Raw genomic sequence first — 15,248 nt, forward strand, 5'->3', positions numbered from 1 at the left:
CGAGATATCTAGCGCATAGGATGTGACCATCCTGCCTGATTCTTTCTGTGGAGTAATCTGCCTGCTTGAGAGTGTTCCCACATAAGAGTATATGTTATGGGCTGAATGGCATCCCCCATTAAACGCATATGTTAAAGTCCTAACCCCCAGGACTGCAAAAAGTGTGTAGCTGGAGTAGGGTCTTTAAGGAGGTGTCTGTGTGTTAGTCTCTCAGTCGTGTCCAACTCTTTGTGACCCTACAGACTATAGCCCACCAGGGTCTTCTGTCCATGGGATTCTCCAGGCAAGATTATTGGAGTAGGTAGCCATTCCCTTCTCCAGGGAATTTTCCCGACCCAGGGATCAAAGCCAGGTCTCCCACACTGCAGGCAGATTCTTCACCGTCTGAGCCATCAGGGTTCAAATAGGGCTTCACAGGTGGTGCTAGTGGTAATGAGCCCCATTTCAAATGCAGGAGACCTGAGACACGAGTCTGATCCCTGGGTTGGGAAGAGGAGGAGAGCATGGCAATCCATTCCAGTATTCTTGCCTGCAGAATCCCATGGACAGAGGACCCTGGTGAGCTACAGTCCATAGGTCGCAGAGAGCTGGACACAATGAAGTGACTTAGCATGCATGTAGAGCTTCAGATAAGGCACCAGTGTCCTAGTCAAATCTGACTGGTTTCCTTATAAGAAGAGGAAATGAAGACACAGACAGACACAGAGAAAAGATTATGTGAAGACATAGGGAGAAGACAGGCATCTGCAAGCCAAGAAGAGAGGACTTAAAGAAACTAATCCTGCCAACACCTTGATCTTGGACTACTAGCCTCTAACTCTGAGAAGCCTCTGTTGTTTACCCTGCCCAGTCTGTGGTCCTTTAAAATGGTTATGTTAGCAAACTGGTGGGCTTCCCTGGAAGCTCAGCTGGTAAAGAATCTGCCTGCAATGCAGGAGACCCTGATTCGATTCCTGGGTCAGGAAGATCCCCTGGAGAAGGGATAGGCTACCCACTCCAGTATTCTTGGGCTTCCCTTGTGGCTCAGCTGGTAAAGAATCCGCCTGCAATGCGGGAGACCTGGGTTTCATCCTTGGTTTGGGAAGATCCCTTGAAGAAGGGAACGGCTACCTACTCCAGTATTCTGGCCTGGAGAATTCCATGGACTGTATAGTCCATGGGGTCGCAAAGAGTTGGACATGACTTAGCAAACTGGTATACAAAAGTAGCTGCTTAACCAACTAAGAATGTATAATTTGAAAATTAGGTGAGTTAAGAGGGTAATGAGCACTTTTGTCAAATACCTAAGCAATGACTATAGGGAAGGAACTATATGGGGAAACTTTCTGGCAAAAAGAGACACCTGAAAATGGAATGAACAAATACCCTAACACATAATTTGCTGAAGTCCTGAACTTATCAGTTTTGGCTGAGTCCTCTGCTTAGAGGAGTCAGCTCCTCGAAGACAGTAACATAGTGAGTGCTCAGTGAATATACTGCGTGAATGAATTTCTTCTGGAGGCAATGCATTTCCTGTCACTGGAGGTATGTGAACAGAAGTCAAACACACTGTCGGTGAGGATATTATTGAGAAGTTTCTGATAGAGGACACACAAGGTTAGGCTACCTCGGGGTCCTTTTCAAAGCTGAAATTGTATTAATCTGATTCTACTACTGATGAATGAAATGTAAGTAAGGTCCACATTTAAACATCTGTCTTCATGTGTGGATTTTAGTCCAAGTACCAGGCCCATGCACTTATATCTTGCATTTCTTCAACATGAATGTATTATCTCCTGACACAGAGAAAAAAAAATTAGTATCATTTACTATAAATTGTTTGCTTAACGCCAGCTCTTTTCACTTTTTTTTTTTTTTTTGAGGAAGATAGACATTTCTGTTTCTTATGTCTGTTTAATTGGAGGCATGAGTTCCAGCAGCAGAAGACTGTGGAGTTTTAATAAATGTCTCGTGATGAATAATTAATAATATTAACAGTCATCATCTTCGTACACTCCCAAGAGCAGTGGCAGATGGTGAATTCTGGCTGTGCCTAATTCTCGCTGTGCCTGTGGCTGCCCATAGATCTTTCCAGAAGCCAGCAGTCAAAGAACACAGCGAAACTCACAAGAATCTCATGAATTTCGCTGCTGTTCCAAAGATTCTTCTGGCACAGACTCTGCTCTAGCAGATGAGCCGGTACACTTTCAATCACAGCCATTCAGCTAAAAAAAAACAAAACTACCAGATGACCTTACAGAGATTTTGAAAAACAGGTCTGTCCTTGAATACAAAAGAGTAAGGGAGACAGGACACCCTCCTTCCTCTACCCATGGACGATCCCAAATCCCAAGGTCATGATTCCAGGTCCTTCACGTAGCTCGGACATACTGAGCATGATGGTGTTCAGGTAATTGAAAAGCACAAACATTTTCAATAAAGAACATTTTTGTTTCATAATTTGCTTTGGCAGATGTTTAATGTTTGCTGGCTCCCAGAAACCTGATTTCCAACTTGCTGAAATCCTACCATGTGCCCAGAACAACACTCCATATGGAGCCAAGATGGCAACTTCTGCAACCCAACATATGTCAGGTTTGCAATACCTCCACTTCCATGTTTGTTTGTATTTTAGCTGTACCTCCAAAATATTTATTTTCATAAGGAATCTCATCACTCCAAGTGGAACCAAAGAAATGATCAACACTGACTGGCAACCAGATTTAAAAAACAAAAAAAACAACTTTGCTATGACATAGATGGTGAGAAGTCAAACATGATGACCCCTGCAGTAGCAGTGCTCAATACTGAAAGGTAAACCCTGCTGAATAATTGCTAACTGTCAAATTTTCCACCCAACTCCAACTTAATACATGACGCCAACATGAAGACGCTGGGAGAAAGGCAGTGACAGCAAAGAGGAGTTGCCAAGGATAGGTTTATCTTCGTCACTGGAAAAGCAGGGCTTGTATTACGCAGGACTGGTTGTCATTGCTGCTGTTCAGTCACTAAGTCATGTACGACTCTGTGACCCCATGGACTGTAGCACTCCAGGCTTCCCTATCCTTCACCATCTCCCGGAATTTGCTCAAACTCATGTCCATTGAGTGGATGATGCTATACAACCATCTTATCCTCTGTTGCCCACTTCTCCTCTTCTCCCACTTCTCCTTGATGTTTCTCAGCATCAGGGTCTTTTCCAGTGCGACAGCTCTCCGCATCAGGTGGCCTAAGGATTGGAGCTTCAGCTTCAGCATCAGTCCTTTCAGTGAATATTCAAGGTTGATTTCCTTTAGGATTGACTAGTTTGATCTCCTTGCTGTCCAAGGGAGTTTCAACTCCCAACTCTCACATTGATACATGACTACCGGAAAAACCATAGCTTTGACTATACCTTTGTTCTGTGTCTCTATAGGAGGTTTTCTGAAAGACTGTATTCTTGTATTTAAGGGCTTCCCTGGTGGCGCAGAGGTTAAAGCGTCTGCCTGCAATGTGGGAGACCTGGGTTCGATCCCTGGGTCGGGAAGATCCCCTGGAGAAGGCAATGGCACCCCACTCCAGTATTCTTGCCTGGAGAATCCCATGGACGGAGGAGCTTTGTGGGCTACAGTCCACGGGTCTCAAAGAGTTGGACACGACTGAGCGACTTCACTTTCACTTTCACTTTTGTTGGCAAAGTGATGTGTCTGCTTTTTAATATGCTGTCTAGGTTTGTCATAGCTTTTCTTCCAAGGAGCAAGCATATTTTAATTTTGTGGCTGCAGTCACCATTCACAGTGCTTTTGGAGCCCCAGAAAATACAATCTGTCACCGTTTCCACTTTTTCCCTATCTAAGGCAGGACTGGTACTATGTATCAAATGTCATTTGAGGCTCAGGGGGTCTCAAGAAATATTTGTTATTCTGTCCAGTGGTTTCCAAACTGTTCTGTGAATCATTTCTAAGCAGACTTTGAAAGAAAACATTACCCTGGCATATTACAGAGGCTTGAGGTGGCACTGGCATGGCAGAAACCACATCAGACTGAGAACTGCAAGATCTGTGTTCAAGTCTAAACTCACCAATTAACCAACTGGTGACCCAGAGCAGGCCATTTAGTTTCCCCATTCTTCAGCTCCTGCCAATAAAAAAGCAGGCTTCCCTGGTGGCTCACACATTAACAATACATACCACTGGATGTGTTAATTAACTAGACGAGGGGAATATTTTCAATGTGTATGTATATGAAATCACTACTATGTACAATTTAAATCTTTCCATTTTAAATGCCAATTATACCTCAGTAAAGATGAAATTAAAAAAAATACACACCTCGTAGGACTGTAGTAAAGATAGAGACAGGATATGTGCACAGCAAGGCAGAGGCATCATAATGATATTAATAACATCATGGCACCAACAATAATATTTATTGAGAGACTGCTTTGTGCTAGCGACTGTGTGAAGCGCTTTTCCTGTACCACTGCACTGAATTGTCAAAGCAAGTCTCTGAGTTTGGTGCTTTATCCCTATTTAATAGATGGAAAAACTGAAGTTCAGAGAATCCAAGGTCACTCAGATAAGAAATACTTGTTTGGCTGATGGGATGGAATTTTTATAAGCTTTACTAGTTCCATAACTGAACATAAATTTCACCTAATCTTATGGAGTTAAATACCTTATTTTAATCTGAGACCTAATATTTATTAAGTGCCTTCTATGTGCCACAGAACGGGCTATTTTACAGGTTATCACACTTAAGCCAAAGACCTGTGTGTGTGTGTGTGTGAATGGGGTATTATCCCCATTTTAAAGATGGGAAAACTGAGATTCACCAGGCTTATTGCCTACGGTGATGCATCTGTGAGTGATTTCTGATCCCGAACCCAAGTACAGCTCAGCACACAGCCTTCCTTTAACTTTGTGTGCTCAGTGACTCTAACATAAGTCATCTGAATGAAGGCAATAAAAAATAATAAACTGTTGTAGTAAAATATGGATAACATTCTCTGTTTTCTAATTCTCATTTTCAGTTGAGGATTACTAAGCATTCAGTCCAAAATCCAACCATGAACATTGCATTTTTCACTGGCACAAAGAAAATGAAAAAAAAAAACAAATCTCTGAGAACATTTTTTAAACATGGAACTTACAGTTAACATCAGGTCTTTTAAAGTAGTTCTGGCCAAAAGTAAATAATCAGTCTGGTCTCTACTCTGCCAAACAACGTTCTCTACATTTTTCCCCATCAGACAAACTTCTCCTACTCACCATCACCACCACCACTGTTCTCTCCCCACCATCACCTGGACCACTCCCCTGGTGCCTCCCCTCCAACCTATTGTGTTCATTGCTACCTCCAAGCCTTTGTTACACTCTCCTCCCTTTGCCTAGGATGTGTTCCTCTTCAGTAGTTCAAACTCCCTCCGTCACATATAATGATACTCCAACCCTCGCATTCCAAAAGGAGTGATCAGCTCTTCCTAGTCTCCTAGTGTATTTAATGACATCTCTATTCCTCCTGGCACTTGCTTATTAGCTTTAATGCTTCTAGATACGTAGCCCATCTCTCCAAATGGATCCTTATGTCCTTGTGGATAGACTATCTTTGTTGTTTTTCTCTGCTCTGTTGTATTTTAAAAGCTCTTAATTGTTTTATAACAATGGAAGAGTACTTTCTTAAGGGAAAACACCACGGACTCTGTGGTGGCTAGCATTTCTTTTCTTATATATTAAGCAAGAAAGATGATCTCCAACTGGGCACAGACCACTGATTTTCTTCTAGGTTTGCACAATCTAGCATTTAATAGCTTACTTGTAATAACAATGAAGTTTGATAAAAGTGGCATGTATTACTCATAACATGAAGGTGATACCAGCTCCTGTGAAAACACGGTAGATTGTTCCTGAGTCCAATTATTGACCAAGTAGCTACTGAGTACCAACTAACTCCCTGATGCCCTGTTGGAAACTCGGATTCAGTAAAATATGGTCTTGACCCTCCATAGGCTTACAGTCTGGTCGCAAGACAAAACGGTGATCATTCAATACAACAGTGGCTAAAATGTAACTTTCTATAACAATTACACCCCCTTAATAATAAAATAGAATCAAATGTATTACCAGGCATCCTTAATGTTCAATGGCACTGTTCTTAAAGGGTGTGAAACCACCCTTTAGTGGGATTTTTTAAAACGTGTGGAGATGGATTTGGTCACACCAGTGATGGAGGAGGGGCTCCCAGCATCACATGGACAGGAGGCAGAATGGCTCTGTGTCCTGCAATGCCTGCTGCTTTCCCGCTCACGAAGAACCATCTCCTGTCCCACTGACATCCACATGCTCCCTCTGACATCCTTGAACATGAAAAACTCACTTGTAATGATCTAAGTCCAGAATCCAACTCTTGGACATGTAAACAAAGTGTTTTTGCATAGGTTACATATCTTCCACATTTTCAAGGAATGCAACTGCTTGGTGTAAGTGGAGGAGAGATGGTACTTTGCTGTGCGGGAGCTTCAGCGAGAACTGGTCATCCATTTGGAAAATCCAAACACCCAGGGCAATGCTACACCTGGCCCACATCTGGGTCAGTCTGCCCGGGAGGCACGCATTCATGATGGCTCTGGCACAGGTGCCTGCACCTGACTCTTTCAACGTGTCCCTCTGAGTGACAGTGACGGAGGATGGAAAGTGCTGATATTCCAAGCAGTTTATCATGGATTACTTTCCTTAGCATTCTCTTTTTATATCACAGATAGGAGATACAGATATTTAAGTACAGATTTTTTAAAAAGAAATTATATGGATAGGTGAGTTGTATTACCTTTCGATTTCATTTCAGGATAATAAAGGAGATGTGACAAAATATTTCTGATAAAAGGGGGAGTTGATCATTAGATCAACCTGTCACAGTTGAGAATCACTAGTTCTAGGCTCCTAAAGAAAATTAAAGACAAAGTTCCTGACATAGAGGTCAAATTCCTGTCTTCCCTTTTTTGGCATTTTCCCTCTTTTATCTTTGCATGCCACGACAGGGCTTCCTACAGTCAGCTACGCTTCTGCACTGTGGGTGTTTTTAGCAGATCCCATTTGATCTCTGCATTCTTTCTGCAGTGAGCGGCACTGGTGTGGATTTGGGAAAAGAGAAGGCAGGCAGACATATATAAAGAGAGAAAATGTTTACCACCAACTACTACATTGAATGAGCCATTACAGTCCTCCTAAGAGGAAGGAAAAAATTCATTCAAAAGAGAAGTCAGAAAGTAAGAAGATATAATCATTTAAACCATTAGGACTTATTTATTAAAAATGGAAGTATTGGAAGTATTGGAGTAGGAAATTGCAACCCACTCCAGTATTCTTTCCTGGAGAATCTCATGGAAAGAGGAGCCTAGCCGGCTACAGTCCATGGGGTTGCAAGAGTCGGATATGACTTAGCGATTAAACCACCACCAGAAAAGTATAATATAAATCCGTGCTCTCACATGCTTGCAACATAGCTAAACGTACAAACGCTATATGCAGTTTCCTCTACACCGGAAGTGTCCTGACACAAAGTCCCCGAATTCGACAGAGGAGGTACGTATATGCTACCCAGTTCCCAGGGGTACGTCTGCTGGTGGGCTACCAGGAAGGTGGCTCAACTAGAAGAGCGATACCGGCTAAATCTTGGGGACAGAGGAAGAAAAGAACAGTAAACAGCCGAGGGACTATCTCATAGTGAGGGAAAGCAAGATGGCGAATATCCATGAGAAGGTGACAACCAAGCTGAGTGGTTTTATAGCAATATCAAAATTAAAGTCATATTTATATATATTCAGTAAATAAATATAATACAGACTCATTTAGGGGCAGCTATACAAGTATATTTTTAAAGCAATTTTACAATAATCTTAAGGGATTTTACTGGTGGTCCAGTGGCTAAGAATTCACATTCCCAATGCAGGGGGCACAGGTTTGATTCCTGGTTGGGGAACTAAGAGCCCACATTCAGGACTGCTACTGCTAAGTCACTTCAGTCGTGTCCGACTCTGTGCGACCCCATAGACGGCAGCCCACCAGGCTCTGCCGTCCCTGGGATTCTCCAGGCAAGAACGCTGGAGTGGGTTGCCATTTCCTTCTCCAATGCATGAAAGTGAAAAGTGAAAGTGAAGTCACTCAGTCGTGTCCGACTCTTTGCAACCCCACGGCTTGCAGCCCACCAGGCTCCTCCATCCATGGGAGTTTCCAGACAAGAGTACTGGAGTGGGGGTGCCATTGCCTTCTCCAACATTCAGGACAGTGTGACCAAAAAGACAAAAAAAAAAAAAGGCAAAAATACAATCTTAAGCATTTGGAAGAGTAAACTGTTTTAAATAAATGATCTGCATGTTGATTATCTTGAGGTACATGATTTTGGAATTACAGGTTTATACATGATGGTAGCATAGGACAGTTTAAACAGGAATTGAGCCACACTGACAGCCACAGCACTTTTATAAGGCTACACAAAATCACACTCCTTAGGCTACAACACATTAGTAATCTGAACAGAAAGTTACAGCTCAGAAAATTATTTTATCGGGTAGGACAGAAAAATGCTAATTCTCAAAACAGTTCTCAAATATGTCACCAGCTAAACAGGAATCTAACCCTGACTATTTTTAGAGTAGAATATGATGTCTCATTTTTGAGAGACTAAAACAATTTTGACTTTTCCTTTTTTTAAAAAAATAAAGGTTTGACTGAGTTTCAGAAAGGCGACCCATCCTAATTGGTTGTCATTTTTACCCTATTATTGTATAGATTTGGGCTGCTTCTAAGGTGGAGAGCATCCTGGCCTGCCATCAGGCAGGCAATTCTGAAACACTCAATTTCTTACACTCAATTCCTCCCGGGGCTGCCCGGTGGAGTCACTCAACAGCTTAATCTATGAAACAAGGCCACTCTGTCCTGGCCCCACTGTGACACCCGCAAATGCGCAGGAGACAAGACTTGATTTACTGTGTTCTTCTAACTCAACCACGTGCCTCATGTTCTAGGATATTCTGGGAGAAAAAGTGACCTCCAGGGAAGATCTTTTGTCATGGACAAATAAGGTAATCATTAAAGCCTGGAAGCATATTTCCCCTTGGCCTCTGCTCTTAAAGGAATTTATTCTTAATGATTAAGATCTCATCTCAAAATGTTCTTGTAAACTAGGCTGAATGAGGATGTAAGCACAGCCTTGGGAGGAGAGATGCTCAACTGAAAGCTGTCTTGGAGACAAGAAAGAAGGTGCTCGAAAGTTGTTTCTCAAAGATGTACAGCCCCTCCCTTGCTTTTCAGAGGATAAACAAATCTCACAAAATATCTGTCAGGAAGCAAAATATGACCTAGAAATTTTTAAAAAAATCTACAAGTAATTATTAGAGAGTGGCATGGTAATGTCAAGGAAAAATATAATTCAGGCCTCATCTATTTATTTAAGCTGAATTATAAGAGATAATTACAGTAACACCTGCTATGAGATAATGTATTATAGTTTCATGAGCACAGGACTATATATTATGGATATTCTTATACTTTATCTATTTTAAGTATAGAGAAAAAAATTAAACCTATTTTACAAATTAGGGGCCTAGGGCTCTGAAAAACCAATTCCTCTTTTGAAATGGGTGATAGAAGACTGGAAGGTGAAAACCCATCTCATATATTTGAAAGGCCAGGGACCTCCCTTTAGGACTGCTAGCCCATGACAATGGCTTCCCCAGTGGCATATACAGTAAAGACTTCGCTTACAATGCAGAAGACCGGGGTTTGATCCCTGGGCCAGGAAGATCCCTTGGAGAAGGGAATGGTAACCCACTCCAGTATTCTTGCCTGGGAAATCTCATGGACAAAGGAGCCTGGCAGGTTACAGTCCATGGGGTCACAAAGGGTTGGACACAACTGTGCGACTGAGCAGTCAGTCTCTTTCTCAGCCTACAACCTACAACCTTCATGGCAAGCGTTCTCTCCTACAAATCAGTTATGTTCTTTCTATCAGCTACCTGCAGCATCCTGTGCTTACATCTGCGGTAGCTCAGCCCCTTCACACCAGCTTCCTCACCTAGAAACCTGGGGGCTCCGATGGGAGGCTAAAGTCCCATGAAGTCTAGTGAAGGACAACAGTGAACCCAGTCCAGGTCCTGAGAGCCAAGTTTCACATGGGTCTCTGCAACAAAAAATTCCACTGCTCCACCTGGGACCCTGAACGTCGGCACTCTGGTTTTCATTTTGGCCTGTTTTATCAAACCAGTCAATCCTACAGGAAATCAACTCTGAATATAAAGGACTGATGCTGAAGCTCCAATCCTTTGGCCACCTGATGCGAAGGGCCGACTCATTGGAAAACACCGTGATACTGGGAAAGATTGAAGGCAGGAGGAGAAGGGGAAGACAGAAGATGATATGGTTGGATGGCATCATCAACTCAATGGACATGAGTTTGAGCAAGCTTTGGGAGATGGTGAAGGACAGGGAAGCCTGGCATGCTGCACTGCAGTCCACAGGGTCACAAAGTCAGACACGACTGAGCGACTGAACAACGTCAACCTGCCCTGACGGTGCCAAGCCACGCGGCTGAGGCTGGCAGGACAAGAGAAGACTTCACCTCCCCACCAAAATGAGTTGGGCTGCCAGATCTTGGTGAAGGAGGTTCAAGCAGGAGAAATGCATCCCACCCCTCTCCTCACCCTCACCCCCCACCCCTACCACACTGATGATAAGCCCCACTCCCAAAGTGAATGAGTGACTCGCACCTTTAAGAGAGCTGGAATTTGTTCAGGGTCCCTCTGAGCTTCTGAATCCCCCAGGGATGAGGAGCTCGAATTCTGGACTCCACAACAGGGGAGCTGAACAGATCTTGGTCCAATTCAGCCTTTAGACTGAGGAAACAGCCACCAGGAGCCAAGCTTCTCCCTAGACGTGTAAGTGACCCTAGAGACAGAAGGAATAAACCCCCTCAGAGGAGGGAGCTGGATACCCTTGACCCGCCTAAGATGATCCGGCTTGTGAGCGGTAGATATCATGGTCCAAAAGGTTGCATCTGTGCTTATTCCAGCTCTTTATGTTTACAAACCATTTCCTTATTCTTGATATCATGAGTGTCTAACAATAATCCTCTGAGATGATGGTGGTTTCACAATAAAATTATATCTTCATGAAAAAAAACCATCTCTTTAATCATATCTCTGTCTTTTTCCAAGAGATGACGTGAAAGGCAGAATTTCTAAAATTGTCCCCCAAAGCTGTCCTGCTCTAATCCCCATGAATTTGATGGGATCATGTTATGTAATGTTATGTCACATGGCAGAAATGACCTTAAAACAGGGAGATTATTTGAGTGGGCCTGATCTGATCCCAGGACCCCTTCTAAGCACAGGACTTTTCTTGGACTGGTGGCAGAAGAAGGGAGAAGCTTGAAAGCAGAGGGGGAGTGTCAATGTGCCACTTCTGGCTGCAAGCTGCAAAGAGCGCTAGCTCACAGCCAACAAGGAAACAGGTCCTTGGTTCTATAATAACAAGGACCTGGGTTCCACCTACAGCCTGAATGAGCCTGAACATGGATTCATCTTTTGAGCCTCCAGGTCAGAGCCCAGCTCAATCAAAACCCTGACTTTGGGGATTTCCCTGGTGGTCCAGTGGTTAAGAATCCATCTTGCAAGGCAGGGGATGCGGGTTCGATCCCCCCTCAGGGAGCTAAGATCCCCCATGCGGTAGAGCAACCAAGCCCTCGCACTACAGCTACTGAGCCCACACGCCACAACTAGAGAGTCCATGCGCTGCAACAGAAAGACCTGCCGTGACACAATGAAGATCTCACATGCTGCAACTAAGACCCAAGGCGGCCGAAGAAATTAATAAATATGAAAACAATCACCAGATTTTGGCCCATGGAGCCTCGAGCAATTACAACCCACTCCAGTATTCTTGCCTGGGAAATCCTATGGACAGAGGAGCTTAGCAGGCTACACTCCATGAGGTTGCACGAGTTGGACATGACCGAGCAACTAAACAACAACAAAACCTCTAGCAGAGATGAAGCTTTGACCCCCACCTGACTCCACACCCAAGGAAACTGTGGGGTAACAGGTGGGTGTTGTTTAAATTGCTAAGCAAGTGGCAACTTGTCACAGAGTAACAGAAAATAATACAGACGATCTGGAAGGCTCAGAATTAGGACTCATCCTTTCCCTACACTTACACACACACACACACACACACACACACATGCCCATTCTGTCCTGGTACTAAATGCTACTCTGAGCTATTTATCACATTTCCCTGCTGCTGCTGCTGCTAAGTCACTTCAGTCATGTCCGACTCTGTGTGACCCCAGAGACGGCAGCTCACCAGGCTCCCCCGTCCCTGGGATTCTCCAGGCAAGAACGCTGGAGTGGGTTGCCATTTCCTTCTCCAGTGCATGAAAGTGAAAAGTGAAAGTGAAGTTACTCAGTTGTGTCTGACCCTCAGCAACCCCATGGACTGCAGCCTTCCAGGGTCCTCCATCCATGGGATTTTCCAGGCAGGAGTACTGGAGTGGGGTGCCATTGCCTTCTACTTCCTCACTATTTCAGTAGTCATTTCCTGCTCTCTCTTTATCTCTCATCTAGATTCTTATCTGTCTTCCCTCCCTCTAGTTTCCCCACCCTTTAATCTGAGACAATGCTGCCAGATTTGGTTTCATAACTTCATAGTTCCCAACACTAGAATAATGGGAACAGGAATGAAATTCTTAATAGTCCATGGTATCATTAATAATAAGAAGAAGATGAATAAAGGATGATATGGTGAGGCTCTTTTTCATAAAGTGAAGTTAAGTGAAAGTCCCTCAGTCGTGTCCGACTCTTTGTGACCCCATGGACTATACAGTCCGTGGAATTCTCCAGGCCAGAATACTGGAGTGGGTAGCTGTTCCCTTCTCCAGGAGATCTTTCCAACCCAGGGATTGAATCTAGGTCTCCTGCATTGCAGGTGGATTCTGTACCGTCTGAGCCACCAGGGAAGCCCTCTTTGTCATAAAACTAAATATTTTATAATTGAAGAACTTATATTCTAATTTTTCTTAACTTTTATTGCTATGAAATGATAATCACGACTGTAGTAGTTGTTGTTGTTTAGTCGCTAAGTTGTGTCTGAGTCTTTGCGACCCATGGACGGCAACACGCCAGGCTTCCCTGTCCTTCACTATCATTGCAGCAGAAATGGTCACAATTCTTGCCTGTTTGTTCGTCCCTCTGCACTGTGACCCAGTAGCTCCTTCCAGCAAGAGGAGGACTCCCATCTCTCCAGCTCTTGAATCTGAGCTCACGTGTGCCTTGCTTTGGGTGGTAGGACTTGTGTGCTGGGGTTTCCTCTCCTGCTGCAGAGAACCCTGAGACACACTGATATAAGCCAGGGCTGGCCTTCTGGGATTTGAGACCGAGTGAAGACAGGCCCTGTCCATCCATCCGAGCTGCCCACCCTGAGGGGCCAGATGGCATCCAGGCTACCCAGCTCCAGGCCGGCAGGCCCGGAAAAGAAGAGCCTCGGAAGATACTCAAAGATGACAAATGGGCGCTGCTGTTAGACGCTGCATTTGGAGGGGGTTTCGTATGCAGCAAACTGATACAACAGAGAAACCAATTTGAAGTGGTTTAAAAATAATACTTTCACCATTATGGTGGTCCAGTGGTTAAGAATCTGCCTGCCAATGCAGGGGACACTAGTTCCATTTCTGGTCCAAGAAGATCCCACATGCTGCGAGCACTAAGCCCGTGCACCACGACTGAGCCCATGCTCTGAAACAAGGGGAGCTACTGCACTGAGAAGCCCGCACACTGCAACAAAGACCCAGGGCAGACAAAAGCATAAATAAAATGATAGTAAAATTTTTAAAAATATACATTCTTAGAAAATAAAAAAACTGAATACTCCCTGTAAGTACTTCTAATTTTTAAGTATTTAACGGGTTCAGGAATTCTTTTTTTTAAATCTTAAAACTATTGCCTTAACCCACAACTCTAAATATGTCTTTATCTTGCTTAAAAGGCTATGAAAACTGTTCTGAAGAGGAAGATCTGGATGCCTATTTATATAGGTATTTTTCTGCTTGATAAATGATATCAGGTCAAAGAGCAGAGGGATGAGGGAGAAAGCTGCAGCTGGAGAGGGTGGAAGTCATGGTTGGGGGCAGTCAGGTCCAGGTGAAAAGATCTTCTGTCAAGGGCCTAGAGAGCTGCCAAGAAGCTTAATTAACCCAGATCTATCTTTCTTATTGTTTCCTAGAGAAACCACCTGCTGGGTGATTTAGCCTTTTGCTCTTTCAGCTTCCTGGGTGTGGTCTGCTCTACCCCAAAGATTCTGGGCTTCCCCAGTGGCTCAGCAGTAAAGAATATGTCTGCCAATACAGGAGTCACGGGTTTGATCCTTGGGTCAAGAAGATCCCCTGGAGGAGGAAATGGCAACCCATTTCAGTATTCTTGCCTGGAAAATTCCACGGTCAGAGAAGCCTGGTGGGCTATAGTCCATGGGGTCACAAAGAGTTGGACATGACTGAGCACGCACATGCATGCAAGGGAACTAAAATACTACCTGCTGCAGAGCATGGCCAAAAAAACCCACAACTGAAGTTTGAAATGGACAGATTTAACAACAAATTCAACACAGCCACAAGAAAGAATTGGTGAACTGGAAGATGTATCTGAGGACATTTTCCAGAATACAGCAGACAGAGGAAGAGACAGATGACACAAAAGAGCTTAAGACACCAGCTTAAGAGAACAAGAAATTTTAACATCTAAGTATAGTTCCAGAAAAGTAGGATGACATTTTTTGACTTATGACTTGAGGATTTTCCCCAACTCTGTCAATTAAATTGAATTTATAAGCAGGGGAAATTCATCCTGTGAAAGAAATGGAAAAAAGAGGACTCTTAGTGTGGTACAAACGGGATTACAAGATAATTGCTAGGTGTGGTAAGAGAACACCAAACAGAAATATTGAATTTGGGGAGGGCTTATGCACGGTTAGACATCTCTGTCATAGATGTATTAGTGGTGGGGAAAACAAGAAAAAAGGTTGACGAACTCAGTCAGACAGGCATTCTGAGATTTGAGGGTTAAAAGAGTTGAAATCTCATGTCAACTCTTAAAACATTTCCTTAAGAGTTGTTCTAAGAATAAAAATAAAAATAGCTAACATTTATAGAGTGGTTACTGCATGCTTGAGCTTTACAAATATGATCTGATTTAATCTTCACAATTACAAGAGGCAAGTCAATCATCATTTGGACATTTCGATCTTAGG

At 43.5% G+C, this 15,248-nt stretch overlaps 1 protein-coding gene across 13 annotated transcripts in view; it reads right to left on the reverse strand.

The window, feature by feature from the left end:
• The window catches only part of FRY (FRY microtubule binding protein), a 428,392-nt gene that overhangs the window by 270,313 nt on the left and 142,831 nt on the right, over positions 1 to 15,248 (reverse strand). Inside the window, exon 3 of one of the 13 annotated variants that reach the window (XM_055542405.1) lies at positions 10,721 to 10,898. The exons of the other annotated variants lie outside the window; for them this stretch is intronic. The gene's annotated coding sequence lies outside the window, so the exon portion shown is untranslated. The remainder of the gene's footprint in view (positions 1 to 10,720; positions 10,899 to 15,248) is intronic. 13 annotated transcript variants of the gene reach the window in all.

Source organism: Bubalus kerabau, chromosome 12 (assembly GCF_029407905.1).
Source record: "Bubalus kerabau isolate K-KA32 ecotype Philippines breed swamp buffalo chromosome 12, PCC_UOA_SB_1v2, whole genome shotgun sequence".
Lineage (NCBI taxonomy): Eukaryota > Metazoa > Chordata > Mammalia > Artiodactyla > Bovidae > Bubalus > Bubalus kerabau.